The sequence below is a fragment of the Apteryx rowi genome, unplaced genomic scaffold (assembly GCF_003343035.1).
Source record: "Apteryx rowi isolate R43461 unplaced genomic scaffold, aptRow1 scaffold_291, whole genome shotgun sequence".
In the NCBI taxonomy this organism is placed as follows: domain Eukaryota; kingdom Metazoa; phylum Chordata; class Aves; order Apterygiformes; family Apterygidae; genus Apteryx; species Apteryx rowi.
Genome location: NW_020449319.1, coordinates 485,694 through 502,837, shown reverse-complemented (window position 1 = coordinate 502,837; position 17,144 = coordinate 485,694). Strand labels below are relative to the sequence as shown.

The following is a 17,144-nucleotide window of genomic DNA, read 5'->3' as shown; positions in this document are numbered from 1 at the left end:
AAACCCCATCGATACCTCATCACTTTTGGGTAACTCTATCCTAAATAAAAAAAAAAAAAAAAAAAGGACTTGTGTTTTGAATATTTTACTTCAAGTGAGCCTAAGTAAAACTGCTGTCTTATTAGGTCAAAACATATTTAAGAGACGCAGAGGGTGTATAGTAAGTGTCAAATGCTACTGGCATTCTGCTCATTTATAAGACTTGATTTACATATATGCACCTACTTCCACTTTGTAGGTGCGAAGGTCAATTATTGCAAGCATAATTAACATTTCACTGCCAAAAGTTATTAAGCTTATTCAGGCAGAATGAAGTTTTGAACAACAGAGCATGATAACTAGGTGCTGTATGAAAGGATGAGTAATAAAATTTAGGACCTGAAAAACCTGTCTCGTTTAAAATATTGTAGGTCCTGAGGACACATAATTTGACTTAATAAAATCAAAAGTAATAAAAATAACTGTTGTGTAGCATAACTGGGGAAAAAAAGTATGTGAAACTCATTCAAATAAAAGAAACTTGAAGGTCATACTCTGCAAAGTACAGAAACTGATGCACTCCTGCCTCTGAACAGCGCAAGAAGGCTTAGGGGGAGCTTTCAGGGGCGGATTTTCAATACCTACAAGGAGGTTACCAAGAAGACAGCCAGGCTCTTCACTGAGGTGCATGGTAGGAGAACAAGAAACAACAGCTGTAAATTAAAACAAGGATGGTTCCAACTGCAGTTGGAAAGGAAAAAAAATATGAGGATAATTAAGCACTGGAACAGGGCTCCAGAGAAGCTATAGGATCTCAGACCTTGGAGGTTTTCAGGATCCAACCGCATAAAGCCCTGAGACCTGGTCTGCTTTGAGCAGGAGGTTGGGACAGGGACCTCCCGCAGGCCCTTTGAACCTGAACAGTTTTGAGGTTCTATGATATGTAAAACTAAAATCACCCTAAAATTTCAATATGGAAATAAAATAGATAGATATTATATGCCAGTCTTGAAAATGGAAGCCCTGGTTGTTTATAGTCACATCCTGTAAAGCACTTCTCAGAAATGGCAAATAAGCTCCATGTCTGAAAGAAGGAATGAAACCCAAAGGCCTATATCTGAGAGATAGATCAAGGAGTGGCCATTAAGGCAAATTAATCTGCATATATTCATAATAAAACAGTAGCATTTTTATTGGCTTTAAAAATTCTATAACAGCCACTAAAATCTCATGCAGCTGGAGAAAATGTGAAATGAAACTACTGAACAGTAAGCAATGAAATATGCATGTTTAATCTTTTTACAGAAACAAAGTAAAGCTGAATTTAGGTCTGCATAGCTTTCCAGCTCAACGCCTATTCACAAATTGAAAATGAAATTATCTGTAAAATCTTGTTTCTGCAACTTTCTTTTTCACCTATTAAGTAATCTCTTTCTTGTATATAGCTCAGCTATTTTAGGCAACATGATGCACCTGTGCTGGCAAATAAGGAACATTGGTTTGGTTATAAGCATGAGGTTAACATATGAGGATTTCAGAAGTACAAAGACTGAAGTCATCAAAAATGAAGGGTATTGTTCACAAGCCTTGGAAGCCAGTGAATCACTACAGTTTGGTGTTTTAAGAACACATAATATAACGGAGTAGCTCAGAAGTCTGGATGAATGAAGGGCAGAAATCACTATTCTGGAGTGCCTCATTCACCTATTCGCATCCTCTGCTTTGACTCTGGTTTCACCTGAACTATCAGAATAGGAAAAATAAAGATGCCTGGTTGTCCCAGACAGCTCTGTGAAGAAGAAGAAAATATATTTTTATATACCACGGATTCAAAACCTTTTACATAAAGGGAACTTTGAGAGTGAGAACACCATTAACTACAACAGCAGTTGTACATCTTACTATCATTCACACGTAATGTTTTTAGTGCTATAATCCATTTTACTGGAAGACCTGACAGTCATGACTAAGATATGTATTTTCTTTTCTAACCTCACTTTTTCAAGTAAGCAAACGAAAATTTGTATACCTTCTGGTCCAAAAGATAATCTGAACGACTGAACTGGTCCATGATTTTAAGAGAGAAGTATGGCAGATGATTATTATGTTTCAGTCTTTCAAATGGAAAAAAAAAAAAAAGAAGAAGATTCACTTTTAAATCTGCATTTATACTGTTAAACCTATAAGGTTTGTTTTAGCCATAAAAAAAAATCATACATAAATTTTCTTATCTGAAATTTTCTTATCTGTTCTCATATTCAGCAACTAATAAAATATTCTCACACTGATTTTAAATCCTAAGGTATGGCTGTAGCTGATGTTCAGGTTAATCTATTAGGAATTTTATAATGAAATATATAAAACTGCACAGTAAGCATAAGAAGGTTCATAACAAATACATTATTATATGTAGTCCTTCTTCAGAAAGTTAGAAAAGGCATATCATTAGAAAACAAAGATTTCCAGTTCACTAGAAATTAAGTAAAGATGTTGCTATGTGCTTGCCCTAGTTTTTATGGAAAATGGGTCTTGCTAAACTTTATATCATTCTCTGATGAGTGTACCAATTTGGCTGACAAAGATAACTGTCAAATGTAAAATATTTAGACTGCTGAAAAGCCATTACATGGGAACCACATGGAAAAATTAGCACTATTAAATAGAATTAAAGCATAGATTTATCAGGCAAAGAACTGGCTAGATGATAAATCTAAAAAGAAGTCAACAGTGGAGTAACATGATTTGAATGGGAATGTTTCTAATGTAGCCTTGTAGCTACAGAAGCAGGTCCTGCACTACTGAACCATTTCACTAAACGGTTTGAAGTACATAAGAGCTTCTTCTAATGAAAATTTTGGATGACAGAAGGAATGGCACAGTCGAGAAATAACGAAGGCAGGGCATGATGTAGAGCTGTTTAGGTCCATTCACCCAGAAGGGATGGGATTCATCTGACCAAATACAACCGCCTGTTTGGTGGGTATCTGAGCTAGTCACTTTACGTTCTTTTTACAGTCACAGAGAAATAGGCACTTTTAGATGCCTATGATAGATCAGATTAGTAACACCCTAAAAGTGTCTATTTCTCTCTGCTGATCGTAGAGAAAGCACAAGTTAACTCATGATGCAGTTGAAATTACTCCTACTCAACATGTTTTTAGCATAAAGAAGTTATATGTTTAGGAATAAGGAAAATAGGTAAGCCCTAGAGAAAGAGGGACTGGATACTGGAAAACAGTGAAAAGGATCGAGGGCTTGTGGTGGATAAGCAAAGAAACTCCTATCATGTTTATTTTGGAAAAAAGTTAACTTAAGCCCCAGATATACATTTGAAGAGCAATAGATCCAAAGAGTAGCAAAGGACAATACAGCATTGATTTTATTTCAGTACAGAGCACCGTAACACTAATGCGAGAATACTGCATAAACTTCAAGTGACTACATTTTAATAAGGATGTTGTAAAACAAGAGACCTAAAGAAAGAAAAGAAATAAATGATTCAAAGGCAGGGGGGAAAAAAAGACTTTCTTCCAGTAAAAGGCTGAAAAACTCAATACATGTAACTTTCAATCTGACGATGGAGAAGTGATTTGAATGCGGGGTTTAATATAGTAGAAAAAGCTATAACAAGAACCACAGGCTGTAAACCGATGCCAGACAGCTTTGCACTGGAAACGTGGCACACACTAACAGCGGAGGCGAGCACCCATTAAAACAAACTGCCAAAGGAAGCGAAGGGTTCTCTGTTACCTGATACCTCTCAAGACTGAATGCCTTTCTGAGACATACACCTCCATGAAATACAAGTGCAATTTAGTCCAGGCTAAGTTGCTGGCTTAAGGAAACATGACTAAATATAACGGCTCCTCGGGCAGCCTGCTCTTATAAGCCCTCCTGGCCTTAAGTGCCCCAAACCTTGCTTCCTGTGTATTTATGGATGGAGAATAAAGTTGAAGCAAGTACAAGTGCAAAGCCTATGTTTCCCTTCTGCCATAAGACCTAGTGATGCTAAGTCACTGAATTTACATATGAACGCTTTCCTTTCCAAAACCATTTAAACAGGCTCCCTGGTGAACCGGTGTTTTAGCAGCATACGCCAAAATATGCCACAATGAAGACCTGCAATGAAGAATATAGATGGATATAAGCGTTAGGTTATGTGATTAAAGGATCACCTCCGCAAACGCAAAGCAGCACAGAGGGACAGTGAGAGGCAGGGGATTCCCAATAACCTACTCAGAGTCAAGGGAGCCCCCAACCCACTGGGGAGACTGTCTGGGGACCCTGGGGGCTGCATACTGGAGAGACCATAGGTCTGGACTAGCTGCTGGAGACACCCATTTACACGGGTATGGGTTGGACTAGATGATCTCCAGAGGTCCCTTCCAACCTCAACCATTCTGTGATTCTGTGATTCTGTGATACGAATTTCAGGCATCACCAAAGCTTTGAAGTGCCTATGGAGTCCAGTGGTTTTGATTTTGAAGCAGTTCAGCTTTAGGAATCATTTCAGGAATGATGTTGCTTGCATTGATTCTAATTCCTTAGCTGACCTTCATCTGTTTTTAAAAGCTGCAACCAAGCCTTCATCATTCACTGTGGTTGACTGGTAGTATCTTTATTTTACCTACCTTGCCTTTCATTTTGTTATACATTAAAGAGTACTGTTTAGGGTGTCGCTCTAGAATTTAGCCATGCTGTTCTAGCTAAAAATCAAGGACAGCTGTATCATTCCAGACTTGAAATGTATGCTCAATGTGCTGCTCCAGTATGAAAACGATATACAGCTGACTTCAGTCATATGACAGCCAACAGGGCTGTCCAGTCATCTTGCCCTGGTAAGCAAGTATGTGTGTAACATCACCTAACTGGATCCCCTCTGATTTATTTGAGCTTCAGCAGCACTTGGACCTAAGCTGCACCCTGCCAAACCTCTCTGGTGGCATTATCTTGGAGATCCTCAATGTGTTTGCACCTGAGAAGCCTTATTAGATCAGTCACAGCTTTGCCCAAGTAAGCAGAACTATTCAAGTCCAGAATCCCCAGCTTCAGAGATCCTGCGTTAGTGGGCTACACAGCCCAGAGGTGCTGGGAAATGTCGAGAAGAGCCATCGTAGCCTCAGCAAGGCTGCCAGGAGAACAGCTAGGAGGACGTCTGGGATTTCAGCACTAGCTTCCCAGTGCTCCTTCAGAAGGTATACTACCATCTATAAGACTGGGCTGTGTAAAACAGCGCTTTTGAATAGCAGTACTCTTTTCTGATGTATCTCCCAGCTACAAAGGGGTGATCGTGAAAGAAGGAAGGTTCCCAAGAATGGCTGTGGGAATACAGAAGGTGGTGAGCCTATACAGTAGGTGCAAGCCTTCCCTCTGATCAGCGCTAATCAGGTGCCTGCTGTGATGTTAAGGACAGCATCATAATTCGGGGCACAGGCTTTGCTGAAAAAAGTCAATAGCATTTTCTAAAAGGGTAGGAGTTTGGATTCCAGAGTCCTGGGTAATACTGATTTAAAATTTAAATTTCATCACTTGATTTTCCTGTCAGTTTCACTTATTTTTACCTCTTGTTATGAGCTATATGCAGTGTTCAAATAGCTGATTGATTCTTCTTCAGATAGCTGCTGGATGCATTTCAGTGGTGGGAGAAGTTCTCTATATATACTTACTTTATTTCTCTCTCAGCTCTTATGCTGATGCCATCACCTGTTAGTGTGTATCAGCTCACAGATGCGGAGGGAGATTTAGCTTATATTGTTCTGTGCTAGGAGATAGCCAGGCAGGAAAAAAAAGAGTGTGATTTAAATTCTGCAGGAATATTAAAATTCTTCATTTTAATGGAAATGACAAGAAAAGTTAATGCATGAGATGAATCATGTGCTCGCGTGTTTTTCTATTTTCATTCTTTTCTATTTGTACTCATTACGTGGATTGACTAACGGGAATCCTGAGATATTAATACAAAGAGTTTCTTTATTTTGTGGATACTGAAAAGTAAAGTCTGTAAAGACAGGAGACTGTGAATAAGCACTCTAGGTTCGTGCCTCTCCAGCCCGTGCTTCGAAAGATAAGCTGTTTCCGCAGAAAGACTCAATGCCCCTTTCCCTGCCCAGCGTAACTGCTTGCTCTCTGCTACCTGAGCCACATTTGCCTCTGCACCGAATGCCTAAGAAGCTCACTGAACGCGAGGGACCAGTTTACTTGTAGGTTATCAATTCTCATTAAGAATTCTTCTTTTCTCTGACTCTCAAAAATCTCCCCTTTAAACTGTATGCCAGATAATTTTATGTATCTTAGGCTAGTATAAGAAAAGTGTATTGGTTTATAGCATCACACCTTAGAATACATATATATAGGCATATATATATGAATTATATATGTAATCCTTCATATTGCAGGATCTGAAAATGAATTAAACAACAGGCAACATTCTTTACAAGTAATATTCTTTTGTAAAGCACTCTGGCCATTAAATCTGAAATCAGCAAACAGAGAGAGCGAGCCCATTAAGAAAAAAAGGACAAATTAAGTTTATGATCTAAGAAATGGTTCCAGTGGGGAGAAATGTATGGCAATAAGACTAAAGACCAAAGGCATTGTAGTATCTTATGTGTATATAAAAAAAATAGCTGTAAGGAATACAGATAAGGAAAACTATAGGATAAAAAAGAGGTAATTATTACAGAAAACGCACTATACCATCTGGATAATGTTTGACATCAGCAAAAGCAAACAAGGATCTGAAGGAATATGTTTTTCCAATTATAATAATATATCATACATTATAGCTAGTATAATTAAAACTTCTGTAGTTAAGGTTGGTTTCTAATTTCCATTCTATTCTCCACTTTTCCAGCTCCTTGTAAGGTTCAAATTTTTTTTTCTTTGGCAAAATCATGTCCTTTCTCTGTGACTAGCACATCAAGAAAGTTTCTCCTTCTAATATCTAGTGAAAGCCTTTCCCATGGCTGAAAGACCATTTCCGAAATCCACAAAGATTATCAGGGTTCAGACTCAATATTTGGATTTCTTTGCACCCATGGAATTATCGTACAGAAGCTATACTAAAAGACCAGAGAGTTCTGCTTTGTTATTTTCCACCATTATTTCCCAGTAGCAGGTGCCTGACATACCAGTGTTACGAGCCCCAGTTTTTCTGATAGTGGCACTGAAAGGGGAATTCTGGATTGTACCCCGAGGTGACCGATGGCCTAGACAGACTAAAGGCTGAATGGAAGTTGCTGTTAATAAAGTTCTGCCATGATAAAAAAGATCTGAACAGTGCAAAAACTTTATTCCCACAACCTGGAATAGGGAATCATATGAAGCTTTAGATATATTATATAAATTGGTATGGCATAAGACTAAGAAGCTGTATCATTAATTTAATCTTGACTCCTCCCTAAGACGAATATTAAATAACTCTTCTTCATAAGTTCCCCCAATATGTACAACAGCAGTAAATTAGGTATATTTTAATTGACTTAGCCCTTGGGGAATTGTTAGTTTGTGGTTCTTATGAACTCCCTTAGTATGAGCAGACAGCATTCAGAAAATACAGTGAGGCATTCTGAACTTCTTCCCAGAATTAAAAAGTCCAGATGAGATTTTATAGTTGATCAAAATCTTACTCAAAGGACAGAATGACACAAATACCAAGCAGAAATCGCCAATTAGCTGCCTCTAAGGCACTGCAGAGCTGCTTTGAAATCTTGTCAATGTAGAGGCTACGATGAATATTGCTCCTTGAACATTTCAGTGGACATTAACGCAGGTGTTACTGCTGTGTCAAATTTGGACACCACCACACCCCTCCCTCCTGTATTTTATAGTATATGTAGAGGCATCAAAGAATATATGAATATCAATATAAGAATATACTGGTAAAAGAATACTCAATTGATTGGGTATCTGTAGAGCTATAACCAATGTAAAACTTAAGTGTTACAGCTATTCAGCTGACAAAAAAAACCTTGTAAATACTAGGATTTAGGCTGAATGTTAGCACTTGACCAGGTAAGCAGAAAGGTGAATAGTAACATTTTGCCACAAGTTTTAATCAGAAGGCTGATATAATCGATGTCCATTGTTATTTTAATTACAAACCAAGCAAATGCAGGAATACACAAATGCAACAAAAAAAGAAATCCTTTGCTCAACAGATAATGAGAAGGGCAACCGGCATAATTTGGGAAGATACAACTTTCATCAAAACTTAAAGTAGAATTTATGAGAAAGATGAAAACATCAAATGTTCTCTACCAGTGGAGCAGTGAAATCGATTAAATAGTGTGAATCTGACTGGAAACATAACTTATTTAACAAGATGTTGCTTAGTATTTCCAATGAAAGTTCCATTTACTCAACATGTTTTAGCAGCTATGACATGGGATACTGTATTTATTTGGTATGCACACATTTTAAATTATTAGACCAATTTTCATTACTGGTCCCTGTACCGGTCTGCTTATTGAGCACTCGAAATGGTTTATTCTGGTTCATGTTCTGCTTCAGTATATAATTTGATGTCAGAACCAGTATCGATTTTTTGTTAAATGTCTCCTCTTTCACAATATGCCTTCACTCAGGTTTGCTTGATCCCATCACCGGATTGAAACACATATCTTGTTTACCAAGCTGAACGCTGGCAATGCTAAAATAACTCAGCAAATCTGTTGTGCTCCAGCTAAAGGGATGAGATACAGAGGTGGGCAGAAGAAGCTGTGGAAAGCCAATTTGTCTCCGTTAGCGGAGGGTGAGGGGAGCTAGCTCGCTGTAGCTTAGCGATAGCACAGACTTCTTATTAATCTGCGTGTACGCTAGGATTTCACTCCTCTTTGGCACTGGTACAGTCACACGATGCCCTCCAGGATAGTCTGCTGGGAACAGGGTATTTAAAACTGTACTACTTTCTGAATATTCTCTTTAAAGACAAATAAGACAATACACACAGAAGCTGAGGTACAGTATTTACTAGGTAAATACTGAACTCAGTACAATTCTCTATGGACTTTTGGGAACAATGTCATCATGTGCAAATGACCAGACTAGACATAGCCATCAGCTGGAAGGTCTTAATCTCTCTCTGCATAGTACAGTATGAAATCTGTAAGCTTTGTGACAGTGATGACTAGTTTTTAGTGAAGAGTTTATGGCTAAATTAGCAAAACTGCAGCTTTCAGCAACACTCCACTGAACCCAGTTTAGTACACCTTGTAAAATTTGTGATTGCCCTACCAAAGAAATGTCTGAACTATTTATAGTTCCTTCACATTAAACACCCAAGGGCCCATAAAAATGAGACTCTTAATCTCCGGGATTTTCCTGCATCTCAATATATGTTTGCCACCTGATAAGTCTGAATTCAAAACTGGAGGTTCAAAAAATTAAACTGAATTAGAACTGAATTCCCTTAGACACCCCTCGTTCAAAGCCTTAGATTCTCTGCTTTTCTTCAAGATGAATTGCGAGAGTACTGAGAGGCAGTCTTCGCAATGTGTGTCCTACAAACAGGTTTTCATTTTTAAACAGTTGCTGTCATCCTTTGTTCTCCCTTCCCCAGAGACAGCTGATTTGACATTCTGGGGATCACAGCATCCACAGAGGCTGTAGGCACTTAAATACTTAAATATAATGGCATAACAGGTAACTCATTCTCAGTTCTGTCTCTTCATGTTTCTCCCTACGGTCATAAAAGCATCCACGTTCCCTCACTTAAAAAAAAAAACAAAAAAAACCCTAAGAAATACAAAAGCACAAACATAAGCAAATAGAAACGCCACTCCACCTTTCTGAAGCCAACCCATTTTGTTCTCTAGTTACTTCTCAATCTCCCTCCTTTGAATTATGAGCTATGTCATTAGTCCTACAGACAGCCTCGGCATGTTAAGTATATATAGCACCGTGTATATTTATGGTCCTCCACCACAATAAATGGTTGTTTTGTGTACAAGCAAAGTCATTTTGTACTTAGCAACTCACAAAAAGCCTGGAAAGGAGAAGTGGTTTCACTAGTGAAACCATGGATAGGACTGGTGGTCAAAAGATACATTTAGCTAGGCATCTTTTTTTTAAAAAAAAGAAAGATCATTTTCTCTTTTACCTTTGAGGTTTATTTAGCCCTTATCAAAGACTGGCAGCTCAAGTAATCCAGACTGTCATATCTTTGCCCAACTTTTCCATTTCCATTTAACAACTCTTCATTTTATTTGAAATTCTCAGATCTGTAAATGAACTGCTAACAGAGGTAGAAGGTTTCAGCAACCTAAGCTTGCAATAATGATGTATGACAAGCTGGAGACAACTGTTTCAGACATCAGATTAAGTGATTTGCACTAGTTAGGCTCTAATAAGATCAAGCTTTTAATCACTTAGTTTGCCAATTTCAAATCCACGAAACTGGTTTTTGGATGAAGTCCAGGTCACAGTTTTCAAAATGGATACTTTCTCTTGCTTTTCTTTTTTTTTTCTTTTTTTTTTTTTTTTCATTAAATATCTTCCAAGCAGCAAAATAACAGAATGAAAGTTCACCAGTGAAAGCCTCTGGGTTGTTATGGGTTATTGCTCTTTCCATCAGACAACCGTATCAGGTAAAGACAGTAGGGGACCAAACCCCAAGTCTGCCACCTCCCAGCAGAGTGAATGTGCCGACCTACACAACTCTTTTACCAGTATAAGTATACACTGAATTGTTTTATAGAAACACCTAAACTCTAAATATTCAACAGAAAGAGACAGCTTAACTTGAGATTGTCTCTGAATCATTCTCTGCAGGCCTTTGGAGACACATGTCTGTCTCCATTGCTAAAGAACTACACTCACCTGTTTTTAAAATTAAAAAAAAAAAAAAAGGAAAATCTCAGTGGCATTCTAAGTAAATAATTTAGCTGGTTTGTGAATATCCCATACCTCTACAACACCACTCTTTTTCATAAGTAATATTCTAGCCTATTCAGTCACAATAAATACAAGAAATTCTGGCTTTATTTATATGACACCTCTTAAATTCCTAAAACTGTTTACAGGAGAGTGTCATATGGAACATTTTTCCAAAGTTGTGTTTTATTTTAAATTTTTATTTCAAAGACCTAATGTTATAAATCAAATGATAGGGCTTCATGCTATTTTGCCCTAGCATTAGCTTTTTAAAAAAAAGTTACAACAGTTTTATTCACATTAACCTGAGAATATACTGCAATGGCCCCTTTCCTTACATTGACATAGGCTGTTCACTAAAGCATCATTGAAAGAAGATGTCAAGGTCATATAATCTCATGCACTCTTAAGAAGAGGTTTTATGTCTGTTTTGAGTTCTTCAGCTCAATGTTACTGAAGAACCAGAGCCAGTTGCTTGGATAATTAATTCTTTGGGATACTGAACCAGAATATGAGATGCCTGGTCATGTTTACAGTTAGAAGGCAATCTGTCTTATGAGATCTGAAAATTCACAGAACAGCAGGAAAAGAAAAAATGTTCAGAACATACTAATTTTCAAAAAAGTCCCTTTGCATGAACCCCGTGAGCCCTGTATTTATAGAGCCTACTTTTTTATCTGAAAAGATGCCAGACAAAGAATATTCAAAAAGACCAACAAAATGAGTTAAACCATATGAAGCCAGATCTAAATGAAGGACAATTTATAAAACACACACAACTCTAGGACAGAAAAATTTACTTTGCCTATTAACCTGAAGTTTAAACCTGGATAAAAGACACATGTTTTGCTCAGATTTATAGAATCTCTTTGTGCCATATTACCCAACTAATTTCTAGGGCTAAAATAGCAGTGTATTTATGTACAATATCTCAATCTAACTTAAGCTTTATTTTCACATTCTTTTTAAAGTCACAATTCTCACATACCACCACAACTGCGCAGATGACATAAGATTTTACATGGAGCCACCACGTAAAGTCCTGTTTCTTCAGACAGCCCTTAATACTTGACTTGTCTAACCTGCAGCTTCCATGAATTTTCTGGTGTCACCTGCTCTAAGACATAGCAACAAAATCAGCCCACATTCTTTCTCTAGAGGTTTTCCCATGTCAGGAAACAAAATACAGCTTTAGCTGTGGCACAGTCCTAACAGACAGCCCTGCTGTAGATTATTGTTGCATTCCTATATAGTATAGTCAAGACAAAACTAAGAAAGCAGGAGAACAGAAACTTTAATGAGTTATCATTACGTATTCTCAGCAAACAGCAGACACCAATTCCATGGCCAATTTATTAACAATTTGTTTCCTCTTTCCCGCCATTACTGCAACTTTCTTTTTTGTGTTACTGAATCTGTCTCTTCCCCATGTGGTGTCTCTCTATAGGGTCTTTTAACTCATATGTTTCTCTAATTTATCATCCATCTCTCCCTTTTTTCTTCTGCCCCAATATATCCATTGTTGCTCACCCTCATCCCAAGTCATTCTCTTTACCAACAGATATACAGAACTGGGGGAAAAGTTGACAGAGTTAAAGCTAAGATTAAATGAACTTAAATGTTGTCTCTACCAAGGATACTGGCCTTTGCAATCTGGAGAAGACAGGACTCGGCTGTAGTGAAAGGAATGATGATTCTTTGTACCATATAGTTCATAGTTCATGTAGTTCTATAGGTCAGCTGGGCTCTCTAGCTCCCCACAAAACAGACCAGAGTAAAGTTAAGTTAAAACAAGATGAGAAGTTTCACTCTTTTAGATCAATTACTCATTCCAAAGTTACCTCTCCCTTAGCAGCTAGAGAAGGCAAGTGCTGACATTCATAGAAGAACTTTAGAATTTGCTCAGCAATTATCTAATTTAAACTGCTGAATTACTAGAAAGAAGAACAGCAAATAGTAAATCCTCAAAAGATTAAAAAAAAATCTTGACTCAGAACTCAGGAAGATATCCAGTTGTTTCAAAAGTCATAGGAAAGGTTTTGTACTCTGTATAGGTAGGTAAAATTTCTTCCTGCTGTATCAGACTTTAACCATCTCCAAACTACAGTTTTCCTTTTTTTCTGTTAGACTGCGGAAGTGTCAGTAAGATTTAGCCTTTTATTAGAGATCTAGCTTTTTATCCCAATTATTGTGTGAAGTGGTCTTGTGAATCACAGAATAGTTGGGGTTTGAAGCAACCTCTGGAGATCGTCTGGTCCAACTCCCCCATTTAAGCAGGATCAGCTGGAGCAGTTTGCCCAGGACCATGTCCAGCTGGGTTCTGAATATCTCCAAGGATGGAGACACCACAACCTCTCTGGGCAACCTGTTCCAATGTTCAACCACCCTCACAGTGAAGAAGGTTTTTCTGGTGTTATGGTAGAATTTACTGTCTTTCAGTATGTGCTCACTGCCTCTCATCCAGAAAGCTCCATTAATTTATCTGCACAGTCTGCACAGCAAATGAAAAACAGTTATCGCCGGAAGTATCATTATGAGAACCTAGTTCATAACAAGGATCGCTAAGGTCACAGAGATATGAAGAACAATAAGTAGAAAATCTGTGGCTAGAATTTAAATCTCTGACTTTCAGTCTGATGCACGACCTCTTGGCCTAAGGAGCAAGACCCATGTCCATCACAGTAGAAAAAATATATTTTTTTCCCCATAAAGTGGTATTGCGGAAGCAAAAATTGTGTTAAAATTCATCAGAACTGACAGCAAAGAAGTTTTATCCCTTCTGTCCCAAAGCACCTGGTATACTAAAAGATCACAATAAAATGCCTTTTTGGCCACTTAGCATGTACATTTGGACCCTGGCTCTAAGTTAACACTTCCCCCTTTTGCTTCTGTTACAACGGCACACAGCTGTCTGAAAAAGCAGAGTAAAACTGGATCTCATGCAAGTTCAGAGTTCCCCACAAGTTTCCCAGGAGTGGCACTTGAAATTTGACAAAGAAACATCCCACAAAGCTACTCCTTTATCCTTTCTTTGGTGTAGTAATTAATAAAAATGTCAGGAGGTGGTGCTGTCTTAAGTCAAGTGAACAAGTGGATATCTTTTCAAGTTCTGGTTTAGATTTTAAGATTTTGCTAGATGATTGGTTTATCTGTAAGAGAAAAGGTTTGCTGGTGAAACTGTATCACTAAACCTAAATTCTAAATTGTAGCTGCAGATTAGAACAGAAAAGGCACTTAGCCTCTGTAGTTTACATCAATTCTCCAAATGTATTTGACTGTATAAACAATGTGTGAGTTGTACCACCAATGACATAACTACAATGTGAAAAGGTCGTAGTGAGCTTCTGCCAACAGTGAAAAGGCAGGATCAAGGGAAGAAACAACAAAACCAAAGCAAAATGGCCAAGTATTTCAAAGTTACCAAAAAAGAGTAGTTTAGCACTGCAAGAGTGGAAATGAAATGGAGGAAAGGAAAAGTCTGGACTAAACACCAAGAATGACATAGTTGGTGGCTAGGAGACGAGGGCTGGGATTTTTAGATCTGGATGCCTACAAGGTGTAGCTCTTACTTCATGATTTTACTCTTCAAAATCAATCCCTAATTAATTTCAGGGAAAGTCACAGAATCATAGAATTATAGTAACAATTTAGACTGGAAGCAACCTGTGTAGGTCATGGAGTTCAACTGCCTGTCAGAGCACGATGAGCTTTAAAGTTACATCAGGCTGCTCAAGGCCTCTTCCTTTGCTGTTTTAAAAACCTTCAAATAGAGCTTTGAAAATTTGGGGTCTAGAAGTTCTGTGGAGTTTAACATGAAGGAAAATTTAAGCTAGGGAAAGGACAATTCTTTTTAATAGAACTTCTAAACAAAACTGAAGAATTTGGTTACTGGAAATTTATTAGGGTACAGTGACAACAGAATTTAATCTTCTCTCTTCTGGGCTAAAGTGCATATTTCTAAAGGGATAGAGGCCTTCCAAGGTCACGAGAAGGGGTAGAAGCCCTTGCCTGTTGGACAGGAATTCAGAATGAGCTGTGTTAAGCTTGCATCTGTAAGGCCATGTATAACTGTGAGAGGTTTTATCAGTTAAAACAAAACCCACAATTTTCRAGTACCTAAGGCCAAAGTGAACTACAACTTTTCTTAGATAAGCAGAATACATTACAATTTAATGTGTGTGGAGGAAGATCTAAGTCAACTCATTCAATGATAATTAAAACCCGTGGCATTACTGAAGGCTTCTGTAGTAATGAAGCTATACATGTGCTATCTCTCGCCAAGATACTCGGCTGTGGGTACTACCGAACTATAGCAAAAGTGTCATTTTCTCAATTTTCTGTTTCTCCTGTTTTAATTAGACAACTGAACAACTTTTTATTTAATCATGGAGTTGGAATAAAGAGCATATTTGGCTCACGTTCAGGATGCTGAACATGAAAAGGTATGTTAATTGTCTGTGGCTTACAGGATTCAAAAGTTTCCTGATGTCTAAAATTTCTAACAGGCTTTAGCTACAGATTGCACTACATTCAGTCACTGGTAATTTGTAATGAAATGGGAAATAATGTTTTTGGTAAGAAAGAGCAATCTTTTTTTTTCCCCCAACAAAATAAAAGTGCTGCTTTTTTGTTATTGAGGGTTGGGTCTAAAAGGCAGTACAGAAAAATGTCTCCCATGACAGAAGCTCAGGCCATGAGAGTTAATCAGTTTGTTCTCTATATTAAGTTGATTCTTTTTGTTCTATGAAATTCTTCAAATTGACTAGTAATTTCTATATCTCTTTTCAGCATTTCTCCGAATAAAGGGCCTGAAGAAAAATATGTTTTTAACTAGATAGAGTCCAATATCAAATGAAACTTTAAACCAAATACTTTCTTTTCAGAGAAGTATTCACTTGATCCTATATCAATGAAAAGCTTTATGTTCCTCTATTACATCAAGAGAAAAGTACAGTTTTATTTGAGTTTCCTTAAAACACACTCTGCACTAAAAAAATATAATTTTATCATGATAACTTTTGCCCTGGGAAATACTTTTTCAAAGAACACGTGAAAAGAGTTCTACTAGTAGCTGTAAACCTCCTATAAACAGGTTATACAAACAATCGAAAGGCCTTGGGCTATCTACACAAAGTGCAAATGCTACCAATAAAATTAAATACACAGTTCATGTAGCTCATATTTCACATCATTCTCTGTGCTTTTCTGAACTGGTGAAAATTTACAAGTTTGAAGCAAAGAGAAAAATAATTCCAATCCCTTAGGTGGAGATTGAATAAAGCAAAAAATTAAGTAAGACAGTTTTACTGAGGCATCAGGCATCAACACAAGGTAAAGGTACATAGGAGTACTCTATAAGAAATAACATACTTTTAAAAAAAGATTTTCCAATGGAATAACTACTTGACTTTAAGCTATAGGATGACTAATGAGTAATTTCTGAGTTTACACTCAGAGCTGCAAGAATTATATCAATCTTTCCAATGGTCCATGATATCCCAACTTTCCAACTTTAATAAATAACATTTTAAGTATTTAACCAGGATGTTGTTTCAGGATGCAATAAAAACACCTACTTATGTCTGTTAAGGAAAATTATCCTTAGCAGCAAGATTTTTGAAAAGATCTGGAAAAAGTAGTGAATTCAGGTTGTGACTTCAGGCTTCTGTATTTTAGTCTCAGCTCGTTACTGCTGCGTAATGATGACTTAATGCAATAATGTAAAGATTAAGTAATAACCTGCAAGACTACAAAGACTGCTGGTTTTTGGATTCCTTAATCTGGGAAGCTCTGGGTCTCTCTCTCAGAGCTGACGTGATAGCTAGCTGCTTCGCAAACCTGGAATGAACTTAATACTCAAACAATCAAGAAATTCCAGATGTTTTAATTCAAACAGGTAATAATGGAGGTATCGCATGTTCACTGCATAAGTTTCCGTATTAAAGAACAGGGATGGAGAATGTATAGCAGTTTGGTGACTCCTAAATTTTTGCTGGCTAGGCATGTGAAATAAATTTCCTCTTCCTTAAAAAAAGTCTCCTTTCGTTACACTAATGTAAGCTACTTTTCATCCAACACGTCACTATTCCTGTGAGAGGGACAGCACAGGGACCACACAACATATGAATGAACACGGCCTCCTCTGGGGGGAAATAGAGAGTAAATTCAACAGTGCAGTCAGTTGAGAGTTTACTCCAGAAACCAGAGTTAGCATTTGGCCAGGACCACGCATTAGCTCTAAAGGAGGCCACAAGCATCGAAGCTGACGCAAACATACAGCACTTTGGCTTCAT

At 37.5% G+C, this 17,144-nt stretch overlaps 1 protein-coding gene across 1 annotated transcript in view; it reads right to left on the bottom strand.

Moving 5' to 3' along the window:
* Positions 1-17,144, bottom strand: part of DLG2 (discs large MAGUK scaffold protein 2) — a 646,550-nt gene that overhangs the window by 594,433 nt on the left and 34,973 nt on the right. The gene's annotated exons all lie outside the window — the stretch shown is intronic.